General features: G+C 34.8%; 1 pseudogene; it reads left to right on the plus strand.

Moving 5' to 3' along the window:
- Positions 1-17199, plus strand: part of LOC110038004 — a 52532-nt pseudogene that overhangs the window by 11381 nt on the left and 23952 nt on the right.

Genomic DNA, 17199 nt, shown 5'->3' on the forward strand with positions numbered 1-17199 from the left:
AGACTAATTTCTTTAGTTTTCTCTTGTTTGTAGTGTTGTCTTCTGATTCACTTTAAATTTACCTACTTTTTGTTATACATTTCATGCATATTTTTAATGATATTGCACTTTAATGGAAGGTATTTTGAAGTTTTTTTAGTTCAGGTACAAGAAATTGAGTTTTAGTGAAAATGAAGTAAAAATGATGCAATTTGGAGTCAACGAGCAAAAAAGAAAATTTTAACCTGACACATTTCGATATGTCTTTCTATGTTTAATCTCCTTTACATTTATCTTATATTTTTGAATGAAATTCCTCTTTAGAGAAATATTATTTTCATATCTAACTTGTAGGTATATCAATTTAGAACACAACGAAACTGAAACAGGACGAAACAGAGTTGAAACGGAGCGAAACAGGGCGAAACAGTGGAGTTGCCAGATGGGTGGGTCCTAGGCGCCAGTGACGATGAGAAAACGGCGCCTAGACGCCTGAAACGGTTGGAGACGGTTTTGGACGACTTTTGGTGGTTTCGGGGTCTTCTGGAAGGTTCTGGATGGTTTGCACGTCCCATGGAGTGGTTAAATGAATCTAGGCTTTTGGTTGAAAGGATGTGTCTTTTGGAGTGAAGAGGTGTCTCTTGGAGTGAAGAGGCGTCTCTTCAGAAAAAAAAAATGATTTTTGTCTCTTTAAAAAGAGGGGCTTGGTGCCTCTCATGGGGGGGAATAATGTGTTTTAGGAGTTTTAGAAGGATTTTAGAGAGTTTGGTGCGAGTTAATGGAGATGTAGATTTTCATAATTTCTGGAGAGATTTATGAGGGATTTTGTGAGAAATGTGTAAAGGAGTTGTATGAGTGGCGCATGGATCGGCAGGAGACTTTTAAGTACTTTTCTTTACTATTTTCTTTTAATATGAAATAGTCGCATGTGTAGGAAAATTTGTTTTATGAATTATTTATATTTTTATATGATGAGTAATATCTTCTTTGCTTCATTGACATTAATTTAAGTGACAATAGGTTATGTTAAAATATATTGTAAATGAAACTAAGACTCGGGAGAGCAGTGATCTCGCAACTAGAGTGCACTCACATTGTTCAGTTGGCTATTGCAAAATAGTATGGGCGACAATGCAACTCTTAATGAAATATAATTCATGATCTGTTTCTATTATAAGTTTCTAAGTGACAGTTGCATAAAACTAATAGAATACTAAACATACCTATATGTTCGAAAGAGGGTATGTAGACATATGTTCCTTGTTGAACACTTAGTTTAGTGCAGAATTCTATCAATTCTTTTACTGCTTTGTCATTATCTTCATTTTACTTTTCTTTTGCAATGAATTGGATGCATGTTTAAGAATTTAGATTTGCGTAAAAATTCTCTTATTTCATAAATGTGATGATATTTTCACCGGTTCTTAATTTACTTTGCAAACTGGTCACTTGTGTTAAAATTTATTGAGAAATTTACAAACACGAGAGGGCTAAAATTTCTCCAACTAGTGAGTGTCACATTCTACCTTAGAAAGAGCAGTTGCGATCATCCGAATGGGGTGCAAATAGAAAGGGAGATAAGACTTGATGGGCCTAAAATTGATGTTTCTAGGGTGACAAACTAAATTCTTTTATCAATTTGGTCTAGAGTATGAAACCAAGGGTCTCTGGTAAGTCCTATAGAGAGGGTACAGTGGGTAATCTAGGAGTGAGAGACTAGAACCTACCCAGCACTACTATACCTGTCGACACCAACTTTAGATTAGCTAATATTCTTTGCACAACTCGAAAGAGGTAAAGTATATGTATGTTCTTATTTGTCACTACTACATTAATTTCTATGCATTTCATTCCTTCACATTTTCTAGGTCAATGCACGAGAATGATAGTCTTTAATATCTCAAAATTCTTCGAACCAATTTTTCCAGATAAGTTATCTTTAAAATTAATTTCTGCATTTATGAATAGTTGTTATCTTTACATTAAATATTTGCATTTAGGAGTAGTTATTAGATAAAAAATTATCTTAATCGACCTTCCAAACTAAGACTTGATAGTAGTAGACTAGAACTTATCCTAAGGGCTTTCTTATCTCACTTCTCAGTGGGATCGATGCTGGGGTCTTTAAAGAAAACTCTATATTATTTGAAACGATACATATACTTGCGTTGTACCCCTAGTGTGTAAATTATTTTCTAAATTTTATAATATTTTGATTTTGCACACTAGCCGTTAAAGTTTTTTGTCATCTTTTAGAAGCTAAATTATTGCGTAATTGTAGGTCGGGTCATCTTCTCGTCTTGTTTAAGTGGTGTACCTATAACTTGATTGCGAATAGGTGATAAATCTTCTCCGGCGCTCATATCCTCCTACCTAAAGAAGTCACGTTTCTTTTTTCTTTTTCTTGGACACCTATAAAATTATCACCCATAGTTATGTGAATGTCGCGAAATAGAGTACATTGTACTTTTATGTGAATGTCGTGAAATAAAAGTATAATGCTCTGAAGGTACCGAAAGTTCGCGAACTCATCTTTTCTGAAGCTTTTAAATTGCAAAGCACATACCCTTAGATGCAACATTTTTAATAAAATGAGTAGAAATACTCAATCTAAGTTTTGTGAAATTGTGAGGTCTTAGAGAATAATGTATAAACCAACGAATCTGTCACTACAAGAAGAGAACAGATCTTAAAAAAAATATGAGTTCTTGGTTGTCTTTAATTCACGTAATAATGAGCTCATATGTGTCATATATGCATATCACCAAAAAAAACCATACAAAATAATCTGATAAGGATTGAAAAAGGAGAAGAATTTTGTTATCTTTATTGGAATTTTACACGTGTCAATAACTAATAACGACATATTGGTCATCACAGGCCTCCAAAATAAATAATAAAACATGCAATAAAAATTTATATTACATATTATACCCACAGATGCCTCATCAACCATCGAAATGGGAAAAAATAAATGCAAAAGAGTTGAAAATAAAATGTACCCAAGATTGAAATTCAAAATGTATATCATTTCTTAAATGGTCAATACAATATAAAAAATTATTTTCACAACACATTCCAAATAAACTAAAAACAAAGAAATATATAACATCCTTTCAATCTTTTTTGATGACTTATGTGATTTATTCTCCTAATTCTATCATTCCCTCTGAACTCTCCCCATTGCGTATAAGACTCAGATAAATCACTTTCTTTCTGTGATATAGATTGTCAGAGGTGATATTCATATGTTTCAACAGGGGCATGTGAATGATCTTCATCTGTCCTATTGAAGTCAATATCACTACATGAAGGGTTCCGCTAAATATAGTTGTGGAGAGTCATTAAAGCGACCACAATGTGCACTTGTTTACTAAATGAATATGTATGTAGTTCATGTAGTATTACTCATTTTTTTCTTCCAAACTCCAAATGTTATTTCAATGACACCACGTAAAGATGAACGTCTCTTGCTAAATATGTTTTTCCTACCCGAGCAACATTTCTAGTTCTTTCAAAATCTAGAATATGATATTTGATATATGGAAATGGTTTTTGAAACCTTCTCTGTAAGGGATATCTAACATGTACCCCTGGCGGTGGGTGTGGAAAGTTATATTTCTGAGTTCTTGTGGTAAATTTGAATATTTGATTGTCATGTGTTTTTTGTTCATATCTTTGAAATGTGCATTTGCATTAAAATTATAAAAAACTCTTCTAAAACGGATTACAAAAAGGGTGATAAAATGACCTCAAAAAAAGCAAAACACAAAACTATGCCCGATGGACATTTATAAAATATGCATTATCTTCATTTAAAACCAAAAAAGAGGGTCCTTGTCATTCACGTGATGCAAAATAAAATTACGTTCTAAAGCCATCTTTGCACAAGTATGGGTTGCCATGTTGTTTTCTCTCTTTGTATGCTTGAACAAAACTTATTCCATATTTTTCAGTCCTTTTTAACTGATCCTACTTGTCTTTCAATTATATCATATCATATTCCCTTCACTTGCTTTCCTTGAACTTTGTATATTTTGTACTAAAATAGATGGTTGGTTTACTTCCCAAATCCATCTCTTTAAGTCAGAGATCGCAAAACATTAGCTTAATCTTTTTATCCTACATGATAGATGGACCAATTTCTTTTGTCTTACCCATCACGCCTACTGGCATGAATAGAGATAAGCAACATAAATTTGTGGCATACAATAATTTTTTTTTCGTGAAAACAAAAAAGAGCAACATTTTAAATCTCACATCTGGAAAGGTACCATAAAAGAACAGTAGTTCACCACTACTCCATCCATCAACACCACCACCACCACTACCACAACAACACGCTATCACCACCACACCATCAACACGCTGCCACCACCATTCCCATCTACACACGAATACTATCACATCATCAACACCAGACTACCACCACCACAACCTAACACACCACCACAACCAACCCAACACATCACCACCACTACACCAACTAGCCACAACCACCACAACATCAACACTATCACAACCACCACTCCCATCTACACACTGCCACCACAACAACCATACCAACAAACTAAACCACCACACCAGCGGCACACCATCACAGAGCAACCGACGTACGCCACAAACCACCAATAGCAACCCATCAAAGAGAATGACCACAAAACATCAATAGCCATCCAAATAGACAATGGCCACCCACATACTTCAATTTCTCCACAGAGGAAAGCCACAAACAACAAAGTTCATCCCCAGGATAATGAATACTTTAATTCTTCCATAGAGAAAAGCCATAAACCACAAACATCATCACCATAAAATTGAATGATTCAATTCCTTCATAGAGAAAAGCCACAAACCACAAACATCTTCACAAAAAAACCAAAATTTCATGGAGCATTGCCAAAAAAAAAAAAACAAAGACCAAAGGGCCAGAACAACAAAGACCACAAACAACCAAAATTTAAAAGAAGAAATAAATGGAACCGGGCAGTACCCTTCTTTGAAATCCATATTTATAATTTTCCATAGAGCATGACCACAAATCGGAAAGAGCAAGCCGTGTGGCTGAAAGCCACAAACCGCAAAAAATAATGTGCATAACAACAAAGGAGAAAGGGTAAAAGTTACCAAAGGGGCAATGGAGAACAAAGGGAACCAATCAAGAAGGCAGTGAAGTCATTTTCCCACTACGAGATAGGAGGAGCAAGTACCCAAAGAAGAGATTTAAGAGGAGTAATGGGAGATACACAAAGGAGATTAATTTCATAGGACAGAGGCGCGAGATAGGAGAAAGGGGAGCGAGAGAAGACTTACCTAGGGTCAACATCTTGATTTGGGTTAGGAGTTAGGGTAGAGACACAAGAGAGGTGTGAGGGAGAGAAGGAAAATACCATGCAGTTTCGTAATAAGCCAACCAAAAAAACGCGGGCAATGGGGTTGGATCTGCAGCCCACATTTAATGAATTTATTTCAATAAGCCACCGCACCACAATTTTCAAACGAGACTTTATGTTTTTAAAATGCGCCGCAACAAAAAAGCCATCCCAAACGCACCCTAAATCTCAAATATTTTGCCAAATCTAAATCTAGACCCTGCCCTTGATTGAAATCTTAATCGGTTAACAAATCATGTTTTCTAGGTGAAATCCTTAAAGAGGTATTTAAGAGCTTACTTTGGAGAATGTGTATAGAGAAATCCCTTAATTACAACAAAGGCTTGTTGAACTTGAAAGATGATAATTTGGATAGATTATCAATAGCCATAATGGTGATCAACTAGATGGAGAAAAAGAGGTGACACATTTTCACCAATGAAGCTCGGACGATGAAGAACAAATGCCTCATCTATTTGGCATTAAGTTTAGAAGAAGGGAGATATGCAACATCAATATCTTTTTTCATGTTACTGACAAGATGCCCTTTTGAAATTCGATTCAGAAGAAAAAAATGTTATTGAGGACTCTTATACAAACGTTTTTCATCATCTTTCACCATAGGTGTATGAATTTTCCACTCTTTCACGACCTCCTCTGAATCTGGATAATGAACAAGTCGTTAAGTGAAGAGGCGTGGTAAATATTCAAAGTCAAAGCAAAGTTCCATAAATCCGGTCATCGAGATTGAATACCAATCATCCCATCATTCAATACCATAAAGCTTTCATCTCCTATTATTTAAAACATTTGACGGATTTCAAAATTTGTCGTTGAAATTGTTTGATATTTTTTTTTCATTTTCTCTTTGATAAAGAATTATTAACTGTGGTGTTTGGTTCCCTTCTCTTTTTCTTTAGTATCTTATAAGTGTAGGAATTTTTTTAATTATGAGATTTTCACATACCAACCACCCAAAATATTTAATATAACATTTCGACCTCTAAAACTTTAAATATAAAAATCCCTTAAGATTTTGGGTGGTTAAAATGTTATATTAAATGTTTTGGGTGGTTGGTATGTAAAACTCCTTTGATCATTTACTCTTTTGTTTTACCCATTTTGCATTTTTAAGCATTCTAAGATGCTTTGCAATCAAGTTTCAAGTTGGCGTTTCATCAAAATGTTACTTTTTTGTCAAACGGATTTACTCATCCTTCCATTAAAAAGTCACTTTTATATTTATCAATTATGTTTTGTTTATAGTTATTGAAAAGCCATTTCTTAGCCACGTTCTTCGTTGACTTTACAGTTTGGTCCATCATAATTTTGATTCAGTTTTTTATAATCCTGATCGTTTTTCAAATGCTCACCTTTGTGCATATATTACTTACCCTTTTTATACTTACGGAATTTTAATCAATTTATCATTTAAGTTCTATAATTCTCATTTATCAAGGAGGAGAGAAGCAAGCCTCCGTCAGCTTTGGATTTTTATGGAGAGAGAAAAATTGCAGTTTTTCTTTATTCAGTCAAGTTTATTAGATTCCAAGACAGGCACAATAAATCAACTTGGCATTATTGACTTGGCAGATGTCTGAATATGAACCTGCTTTTGAAGCTATCTTGATCCAATATATTTTATATTTTTGCTTTTCTATAGGCTATACTTAACTGTTTGTTCATGTAAACTTTTCTCTAACTAGTAACATAGCTTTATCGCAAAAAATAAAAAGCTGATAGTTTTCCATTTTCTTTATGCTGGTTCGCAATCTTTTATGACTATTTGTTTATTTTCCCAGCTTTAGCACCCCTTCCTTTTTCTTGGTAATAAATAATAAAGTTCAAAAACAGGTATGGACATGCGAAATGCAATGCAATTTCAAGGAAATTACCCACATCAAGGGCAGTTACTAAGGTGGGAATGGGCCCTGAAACAAAATTTGAAGGGAAATTTGTATATCGTCATTTGCAAGATGGGGACATAGTTCTAGTTAATCGACAGGTATAGATTTTTCTCTATTATTTATTTATATCAATAGGAGGTTCAACATTAAATTATGATGAATATGTAGAGGAATGTGCTTAGAATAACGATAATTTGCCTGCTCTTTCCTTCTATCTACTTGATTTTCTAAATGATTTTTTGTGAGGATAATGAACTAAACTCAGTGATAAAATGTAACGTAATGAAATTATTACGTGCAGTGCTTTGCTCAATAGAAAGTACAAAAAAATATGTAAACGAAAAAAAAAACGTAACCGGAGCATGTTTTTCAACTAACTCACAGCTCGGTTTACATATTTATTTGTACTTTCTATTGAGCAAAGCCCTGCACGTATTATCTAGAACTTGAAGCCAATTTCTTTTGAAAGTTTATATTCTGTAGCCTAGTTACAGATTCATTGAACCTGGAAAAATCCATGTAATATGTTTTATGTCTCAATTTTCATTTTAATAGCTCTTAATTAGGGAACATTTAATATCTTTTGGGTAATTTATTGGTTGTGTGTGAACAGAGGTTTATTAAAGCAAATGGGCATTAGTTTGTACAAATTTATAAAAGCAGTTCACCTCAGCACTTTTTTATTCCCTTGTCAGTAACGTGCCTTTTTGTTGTTTGTTCTCTACAAGTTAATTAAATTTTTAAGAAAATGCTCTTCTTCTTTATGAATGCATTTGTTTTATGCTCATATTAATTTTACATATGATTTGACAGCCGACGCTGCACAAGCCTAGCATGATGGCTCATGTTGTACGGGTAATGAATGGAGAAAAAACAATTCGTATGCACTATGCCAATTGCAGGTCCTAATTGCACTTTTTTCATTTTTTGTTTGGGAAACTTTTTTTTTTTGTTACATTCTATTTATAAAATCTTCTCCTTGTAGCACTTACAATGCTGACTTTGACGGTGATGAAATGAATGTTCATTTTCCTCAAGATGAGATTTCACGAGCGGAGTGTGTTCACATTGTTAATGCCAATAAGCAGTATATTGTTCCAACAAGCGGGAATCCCATAAGAAGTCTCATACAGGTATGGAACCTATTGTTTGCCATATATTTTGGTGGCATTACATTTCTCCTTAAAAAATTAATATCTTTTTGAATCTCTTAAATTATGTAGGATCATATTGTAAGCGCTGTGCTCCTAACAAAGATGGACACATTTCTAACTCGTGAAGAGTACACTCAGCTTTTATATGTTTCCTGTGCACCACCCCCATCTAATAGTTCTCAGGCTGTTAATTTTGGCCAAAAGGTCTCTACTGTAGTTGTTGTTGATGATATTCAACCCCTTCCACCTGCTATATGGAAGCCAAAACTGTTGTGGACAGGAAAACAGGTTTGTGATATTCCATTTGATTATTCATACACATCAATAATGAAGATTTTTTTTGTCCTTAAATTGTGAAGAATTAACTTAGATACATCTGGTGTCAACTCGGTGTTATGTGTAGGTCATTACGACAATTCTACGTCATATTATAAAGGGTCATGAACCACTTACTGTTGAGAAAGAGGGAAGGATTCCCAAGGAGTATTTTGGAAAAGATGCTATTGAAAGGAAATTGTTTGTTTACAATAATGAGCTTGTGCATGGGATTATTGACAAAGCTCAATTTGGAAAATGCGGTTTAGTTCATACTGTCCATGAACTTTATGGTGCAGACATTGCTGGGCAATTACTTGCAGTGTTCAGTCGCTTATTCACCTTCTTTCTGCAGGTTGGTGTTTCTCGTTTTAGTCTATAGGTCACCATCTATTGATGTTGCTTTATATGCTCCATAGCTCACTCATCTATCATCAACATCCTAGTATGATTAATATTAGCTTCTATTCTCAGATGCATGGTTTTACATGTGGAGTGGATGATCTATTGGTTTTCGGAAAGTCGGATAAGAAGAGGAAAAGAATACTGGAAATTAGTGAATGTCTCAGCGAAGATGTTCATTCTCGGTTTACAAAAGCAACAGCAAATGATTTGAAAGGTGCACCAAACTTATGGTTTATGTTTGGTGGATTTTTTTATTGGATCCTCAAAAATGTTTTCTCTTGGTTGCCTTTTTCCTTGAATAATTTTCATTTAACATTTGCTTTCTTTATCTTTGAGTTTGATTTAATGTAGCTGAAATGTCCTTCTGAATTGTTTGAAAATTAATCGATAAATATTTTATATAATAGGCTTTTTAGAGATGCATTAAATTATTCTTGGATGGATGCTACCCTTTTTTTTTCAAATAACATCTGGTTCGAGATTTATTTAAGCCGTATGATTCTTTTGAATCTAATATTTTAGAGGTTATTCTATCACAATGTTTGCTAACTGGCTATGCTCCTTTTAGATCCATTGAAGCTGCTGAAAGAAACTGAGAAAGTTGTCAGGAGAAATGGAGAATCTGCAGTAACAAGGCTAGATAGGATGATGTCAAATTCTCTGAATGCTCTTACTTCCAAGGTTAATAGTGCTTTATTCCCTGGTGGCTTGCAGAAACCATTTCCTACCAACTGCCTGTCTCTAATGACTTCAACTGGAGCGAAAGGTGGCTTGGTAATTTGTTTACCTTGTAAACATTTAATGCTGATAAACTTGCTAAATTCATCTGCAAAACTATTAAGTTATCACAAGTGTTCTATGGTTTCGCGATTTTTTTTTTCTGATTTCTGCTAACCTGTGAAATGCCATATAAGTGATCGATAAGTCTAATACAATATAATATAGTTCATGCTACTCTGTAGCGGTGATCTAATATTTACTATCCTGAAATTATTCGACATATTATTAGATGTCTAATCAATATGCAAATTTAGGACATCAACAACAAAGATTTTTAATTGAAATAATATTTTATTACCAAGCAATAGATTGATTGCATTCAATCACTTCATTATCCAGGATTTCACCAACTCTCATCTCTGATTTAACTGGTTTCATGCATTGACAACTTTTGACTGAAGGTCACTTCCATTAATCAAAGTAGAAGTTATTCTTTATGTCGTCAATACTTGTTTAGGGAGACAAAGTCCACCATCTCAAGTGGTTGAAACTTAATTAGATTCTTTTGAGGATCTACAATTAATATCTTTTGAATAGTCATTATGAACTAATTATTAAGTAGCTCCTGTGGACAACTATAGAAAAGCATACTATGGAATTTCTCATCAACAGCTAACTATGCATACAAGTAGCGTGAGTAGATAAACAGAAATGGTATTCTCCAAAAATAAATTAAAAAAATAAGACTAAATGTAGAGGGCCATAAGTGCATCTTATTCATATTTTTTCAAACATTTTGTTGTGCAAATTCTAATAGTTTATTTTGATGTTGTTTTATCTTACTCAGAGATTTATGCTCAAAATTTAGTATTTCGAACTCTTAGTGTCATATTTATGGACATGCTCTATTGAACATTAGCTTTAATGTAACTATTTGTGGTCAACTTGATGATTCCTCTTTTAATGAATTAAGCTGAGCGTGCAAGGGGTTTAACTTGAATTTACATTTCTTCTTTTTCACGAATAATTTATAATCACATTATCTTTGACTCTTTAATTGGTAAATGAGAGAAGAAATGTAAGAATCGTGATGAAAGAGGAAAAAGAAAAGAAAGTATTTCATCCTCTATTTTTGACTAGGAGATTTGTCAGAGAAATGATATCATTTTTTGTGAATCCTTCTCAAACCCTCTTTTTAAAAGTCTTGTAATTTTGAATCAGATCATTTGCTATTGGAAAGAATTGTAATTTTGAGCCCTTCCTTTAACCCATTCATTTTTGGCATACATTTGTCCAATTTCTTTTATTTTCCCGTTTGCTGGTTCTCGCTCACAATTCATTTGCTAATATCATCTTGTTTCCAATGACTCCCTACCTCCCGGTCTTTTTTTCTCATGTACCCCCCACCAAATTCTTAGTAAAATTATTTAATTTATTTTATTTGCATTTAAGCACTGAAACATAATTTATGTGCCAAAGTTAGGTGTTCGAAATCGGAAGCTGAAGTGGTTCAATAAATCATGCCTCTTTAATTGAGCAATTTATTTCACACATGTTCAACAATCATATCTAGTTTTCGTTATTAGCAAATTATGCCTCCTTCAAACTTGGATCTCTACTCCAACCACTTTTGTAGCTCCTTTCCTATAGGTGATATGCAATGCTAGTCATCAATAATTTCAACTTCAATGGTTTCCTTGTTGTTCACTTGCAGCTTTAACTTGCCCATAATTTTACTTTACTCTCTCATTGGTTGCTCTCCTTTGAATTTTTTAGCCATCTTTACTTGAAGAAAGATCTACTTGCATGGAGATTATAATTTTTTTTGTTTTTGACCCTATTATATTTAAGGTGAAATATTTGTTGTTTTTAAGATAAATGCACATATGTCATGAATTTTATGAGTTTGCTTAGGGTTCGTTTGAGGGCGTATTGTCCTTTTAAAAATCGGATTCAAATGTTATAGCTGAAAAAAGCTCCCTTATAAAGTTCAAGTTGGTTAAAATAAATTATCGTTTGAATACAAAATTATCTACAATTTATAACACAATTAATTACCATATTTAAAGATAACAAAGACTTTATTACCTTGATGAACTCCTTCAAATTCAGGTTCTATTTTTTTGTTGTTTTATTTTTTTTAATTACTCCCACTTTGCCATACATTTATTTAACTACTGCTTTATTGTTATTAAAAAAATTATAATGAAGAATTACTTTTAAGAATCAAATGATTCCAATTCGCTAGAATATAACATCTATTATAAATTTTGGGTTTAACTTATTATATATCTATATCTATCTATCTATCTATCTATCTATCTGGTCGACAAAGATGAGCTTCTGCGTCGAGGTTTGACCTCGTCGACCTGCAAGTCGTGACTTCTGCGTCGGTGTCCAGCTTCGCGGCTCGTCGTACTGCGTCGGTTTTCGACGCTTCTTCTGTTCGTGTTTGCGACAGTGCTTCTCCGGCCCGATCTTCTGCTTTGTTTTTGTGCCTTTCTCTCCAACCGACGCAAGTTTCTCGCTGCAGGTGACAGCTGGTTGTTCTGATGACATTTCCTTCTTCTTTTGCTGAACAGACAAAGGCTTCTTTGCCCACATGGTGGGAAACCCTCAAGTGGAGTCCGCGGTGGTATTCCCCTCAAACTATAAGGAATGTCGCGATGACACAGATGATTGTCCTTTTGTTAAGAAGGGAAGTAGGAAATGTGAGAAAGCAACAATTTTTTTCTCTGACTAAGAAATCTGTACCGTGACAGAAAAATTCAAGTTTGCTCTCATTGAAAAATTTCAGTGAGAACACCCACCTATGGAGGTTATCAGAAAAAGCGTAGATGATCTTAAGCCAGTAGGCAAGTGGAAGGTGGGACTTATGGATGGGAGACATGTGTTGATCCAACTAACAATGGCTGAAGACTGCACCAGAATTTTCTTCAAGAAATATCTTAATATCGCAGGAAAAGCTATGAAGTTACTCAAGTGGTCTCTTGATTTCGACCCAAATCATGAAACTCCCACTATACCGGTATGGTTTAGTTTATTTGGTCTCAAACTGCATTTTTTTCACCATCAGGTTCTCTACTCTATTGGGGTCATCCTAGGGGATCCTTTGAAGCTAGATTTGCCTACTTTCAACCTAATCAGACCCTCGGTGGCCAAAATACTTGTGGAAAAGGATATTACTTTACCGGATGTTGAAGTTTGGCTGGGCACAACCCACAATGGATATTGGCAACAAATCGTCTTGGAATACAGAACCCCATATTGTATTCACTGTAAGATGTTTGGTCATATCCTTAATAAATGCTACAAGCTCCATCCTAATTTGAAAACTAAGGTTCAAGTGAATAAGGATGGGTCTAACCCCACTGCTCTGGATATTTTAGTTCTATCTGGGGAGGATACTACCAGACAGATGATGTCTGTTGCCGCTGAGGACCCCCCTCATGACACTGTTGTTACTGTTACTGCGAGGGATGTGATGTTGGCACCTTCAAACCCCATAAAAAACAATACTGATGGACTATTATCTACAAATGAAACTGTTCAGACTGATAATCAGGAGAGCATCGCAGCTTCAGTATCCGATGTAGAGGCAACTCATACTACACATATGTTAGAACCTATTGTGGGTACTATGGTTGATATCCCTTCTGCTTCAGCTCTACCACCCCATTAGACTGAGTATTCAGAAGAGGAATGACAGGTTTATTCCAGGAGGAAGAAGAAGAATGACGAAGAACAGAGGCAGACTCGAGCTCGTGAATTTATTGGATGATACATTAGTTTACTAGCAATGACACTCATCTTACCAATTTATTAGCTGACTCCTATAGAACTAGAGGCAGAGACAAGACAAAATTGGGTTGCTCTCTAGCCATCCGATACTATGTATTTCGACACTGTTAAGTTTTTTATTTAAGTATCTAATATATTTTTCTGTTTTTTCTAGTTTTGGAACCATTTGTGGTTTTTTAGTGGACAGGGAGCCATGTTTGGGCCCTCCCACACTTTGTACTTGTATTTTTTTTCTACTTAATATATTAGCCTTTTTGGGCTTTCAAAAAAAAAAATTAAAAAAATTAAACTTCTCATAATTTATCAAAAGAAAATTGATTTAAAAACATCCTAAGAAGCTCTTTTATAAAATGATTGTTCACAAAAATCACATTTGAATAGGAAATTTTGTAGGCACTTTTTAACTTTATTATACATATTAAAAAACTATAATAACCTTGTCACATATGGAAAGTCATTCATGAGATCGATCTTGTTCGCGACAAGCTATCGGAGATGTTGTAGTGCTTTTATGCGCAGATCTTATGGATCAATTTGGAGAGCTGAAAGAAACAGTCGGCATTTTGGAGATTTAAGGCGGCAGGTGTTGCCTGTGGGTACGCAGCTGGGGGGATGAGCTTCCTCATGGAGAGCAGGAACGGGTGCCAGAACTAAAGCACCAAAATGCTTTATCAATTTGCTATGGATGTGAGCAAAACAAGGACGTGATCTAATAAGAACTTAATTTGCTGAGATTCTGCTGCACAACCTAGGGGTTGTTTGGGGCAACATTATTTGTGCGACACATTTTGAAAACACATTTCGGGCTATTTTGAAAAAGTGTTGGGGCGGCGTCCTTAAACAATCTTGGTAAAACGCTGCGCAGGCTTCACTCTGCGGCTCGCATTTCTTAGCTTGAAATTTCCCTTGCGGCCCCATGGGTCGCTTTCTTGCATTTCTTCTGTCTCTCTCGATCCTACTATCACGTTTCCTCTTCCCTAGCTTATGACATGTGTCGTCTGTATTTTAAAAATAATATTATTATAATATTAATTGTTATTTTAATAGTTTTTTTCTTAATTTTAGTAATCATGATACTCATTGTTAAGTGAAGTGTCTTATCTTTTTTTTTGTAATGTTATGCACTAAATTTTTGTTCAAAAGTATAAAATATATTGATATAACAGTTCTGTTGCTAACAACATTACTATACATAGGTAGAATAATTATTTGTTCATTAACAGCTGCAACACAACTTTTTTCAAACTGCAGAAAAGAATTAGACAGCCAGTTCCGCAGTAGCTTCTGTGCAACAGATTCTAGTAACAACTTATTATTAAGATGCAGGTTTCCCACCTTTACTCACCTACCAATTTGACCCCTAACAAATTTTAACACAAAAAATTCTTCATATGATTTCATTTCATTAGTGCTAGAAGCTAAGAACATCCATGGTGATAGTTCCTCACAGCCAAATCGTAAAAACAGGCAAATTTTGTCTTTGAGGGGAGCTACTGTTGGCACGAGAGCGATAAAATGTAGGGTTCAAAGAGATAATAGAGGAGCAGAAACTTATGATGAGTAGGCTTTAATGCATAATTCACCTGCCTGAGACGCATCTCCTGCTTTCATGCTACATATGAGATTTCCTATTTGTTTCTTGGATAGAGTTGAAGAGTTCTTTGGTGTTGGGACCTTAGATCTTCCGGCTTTATATATATAGTGTGTGTGTGGAATATTTACATACATGCCACTTAGTTCCTATGTTTTTACATGTTAAACTCCTAAACTTCAGTTCTTACATTTATATATATGAGAGGTTCTATAAAAGCCAACTTGTAATGCAAAACAACAATGAAGCTCTGTTGGAGCTGTTCTCTTGGCATTGTAAAGGTGGCAGTGGCATTTATTTTGTTAAAGTGAGAGTTATTTTTTTGAAAACATGGTACACATTTTAGCTCCTCCAATGGTTATTATGCAAATTGTGAGCATCAAAGTAGTAAAAGAACTCAAACACTTGATCTTCTATCTTTGGATTTTGAATTCAACTCATTATGTAATAGGTGTAGACTAGTTTTTAGCGATCGAGCTCAAGGGTTTGAGTTTCCCCAATACAAACCTGACACCCAAAACCCAAAAGGAAAACTTCAGCATTGATCAGCCAAGAAAATTATTAGCATTTGCAGCCAAAAATTGAGCTAAACCTAACCATCAGAAACTAAAATTTAATCAACACAACTGAAATAACTATGGGACAGTGGTCAGTGTCAAGTTCTGTAGTTCAACTACATTGAATAGCCACATGACAATTTTTAAGATCTCTATAAAAGCAATGAATAAGGAAAAGCACATCACTCCAAAAAGCAATTTCTTGCTACACACGACTCAATCAAACTCTTGATGAAATATATGGAAACAAACATCTAGAGACAAGGAGCGTTCATTTGCAAGATTCTTCTAAGTAGCATTGTTCGTAGAATATCATTCATTGCTAATGCATAACAATTTTATCCCACTGTAGACTAATAAGAAGAAAGATTTAACAGAAAAGAGTGAAACACGACATCTTCCTCGTGACAACAAATCAATCTACTTTCAACAAATCCACTAGAAAAAAATGTTCATAGACCTAAACTCTCCACAAATCTACTTGCAATTGTCAATGATCTTTTATCTACCATTATGACCGTAGAAAAACAACACAACCAAATTCCCCGACTTAAGCAACAAGCAATTTAATCTCCCAAAACAACAAAAATACAATACTATCACAAAGAGTTTACACTTCATTCTAGCACAATCGTCGTGAACACCTACCCATCCTTCGTTCTTCCCTCTTCTCAATCTTCAGCTATCTCGAGATGGATCCAACCAATATCAGTGGTTGCACATATGCGGAGAAGTAAATGCTTTGACTACAGAACTATAGTGACAATGTGGTTCCCCTGTGCCTACGAAGATTAACTCTTAACACGAGATAAAAACTTAAGTAGCAAGCTCGAAACAGTGGTATCAAAGATTTTTTGCCAACAACTACTATAGGAATTGATTGTCATTGCAATTGCTATTGTCTTTAGTAATTTGAAGTGGAACCTGATGCGAATGGAAAATGAGAAAGGGATTACAAGCTAAGGGAGAGCTCTCATTGGGTTGGGTGTTTGTGCAATGGAAAAATTGATTTTCGTGGGTTGTACTCGCCCGGGTGTAATGTCAAATAAGCAAGGGTTTCCACATTACGGACGAATGTGGGTAAAGAAGTTAGTCCATAAAACTAATAAAACAAATATTAGGATAGGATCTTGGAATATAGGTACTCTCAATGGTAAATTAATGATACTTTATACCGCAGCATTAGACGACTCTCTCGGAGCCCTGTTGGCTCAGGTCAATGACGAGGGTAAGGAAAACGCACTCTACTACTTGAGTCGACGTCTAATACCGACGGAGGTAAAGTATCCGCCTATTGAGAAACATTGTCTAGCTTTAATTTTCGCCGCCCAGAAGCTTAGACATTACATGCTTTCTCATAAGGTCACCCTTATTTCGAAAGTTAATCCGTTGCAATAT

The sequence above is a fragment of the Phalaenopsis equestris genome, unplaced genomic scaffold (genome assembly GCF_001263595.1).
Source record: "Phalaenopsis equestris unplaced genomic scaffold, ASM126359v1 Scaffold228953, whole genome shotgun sequence".
NCBI lineage: Eukaryota > Viridiplantae > Streptophyta > Magnoliopsida > Asparagales > Orchidaceae > Phalaenopsis > Phalaenopsis equestris.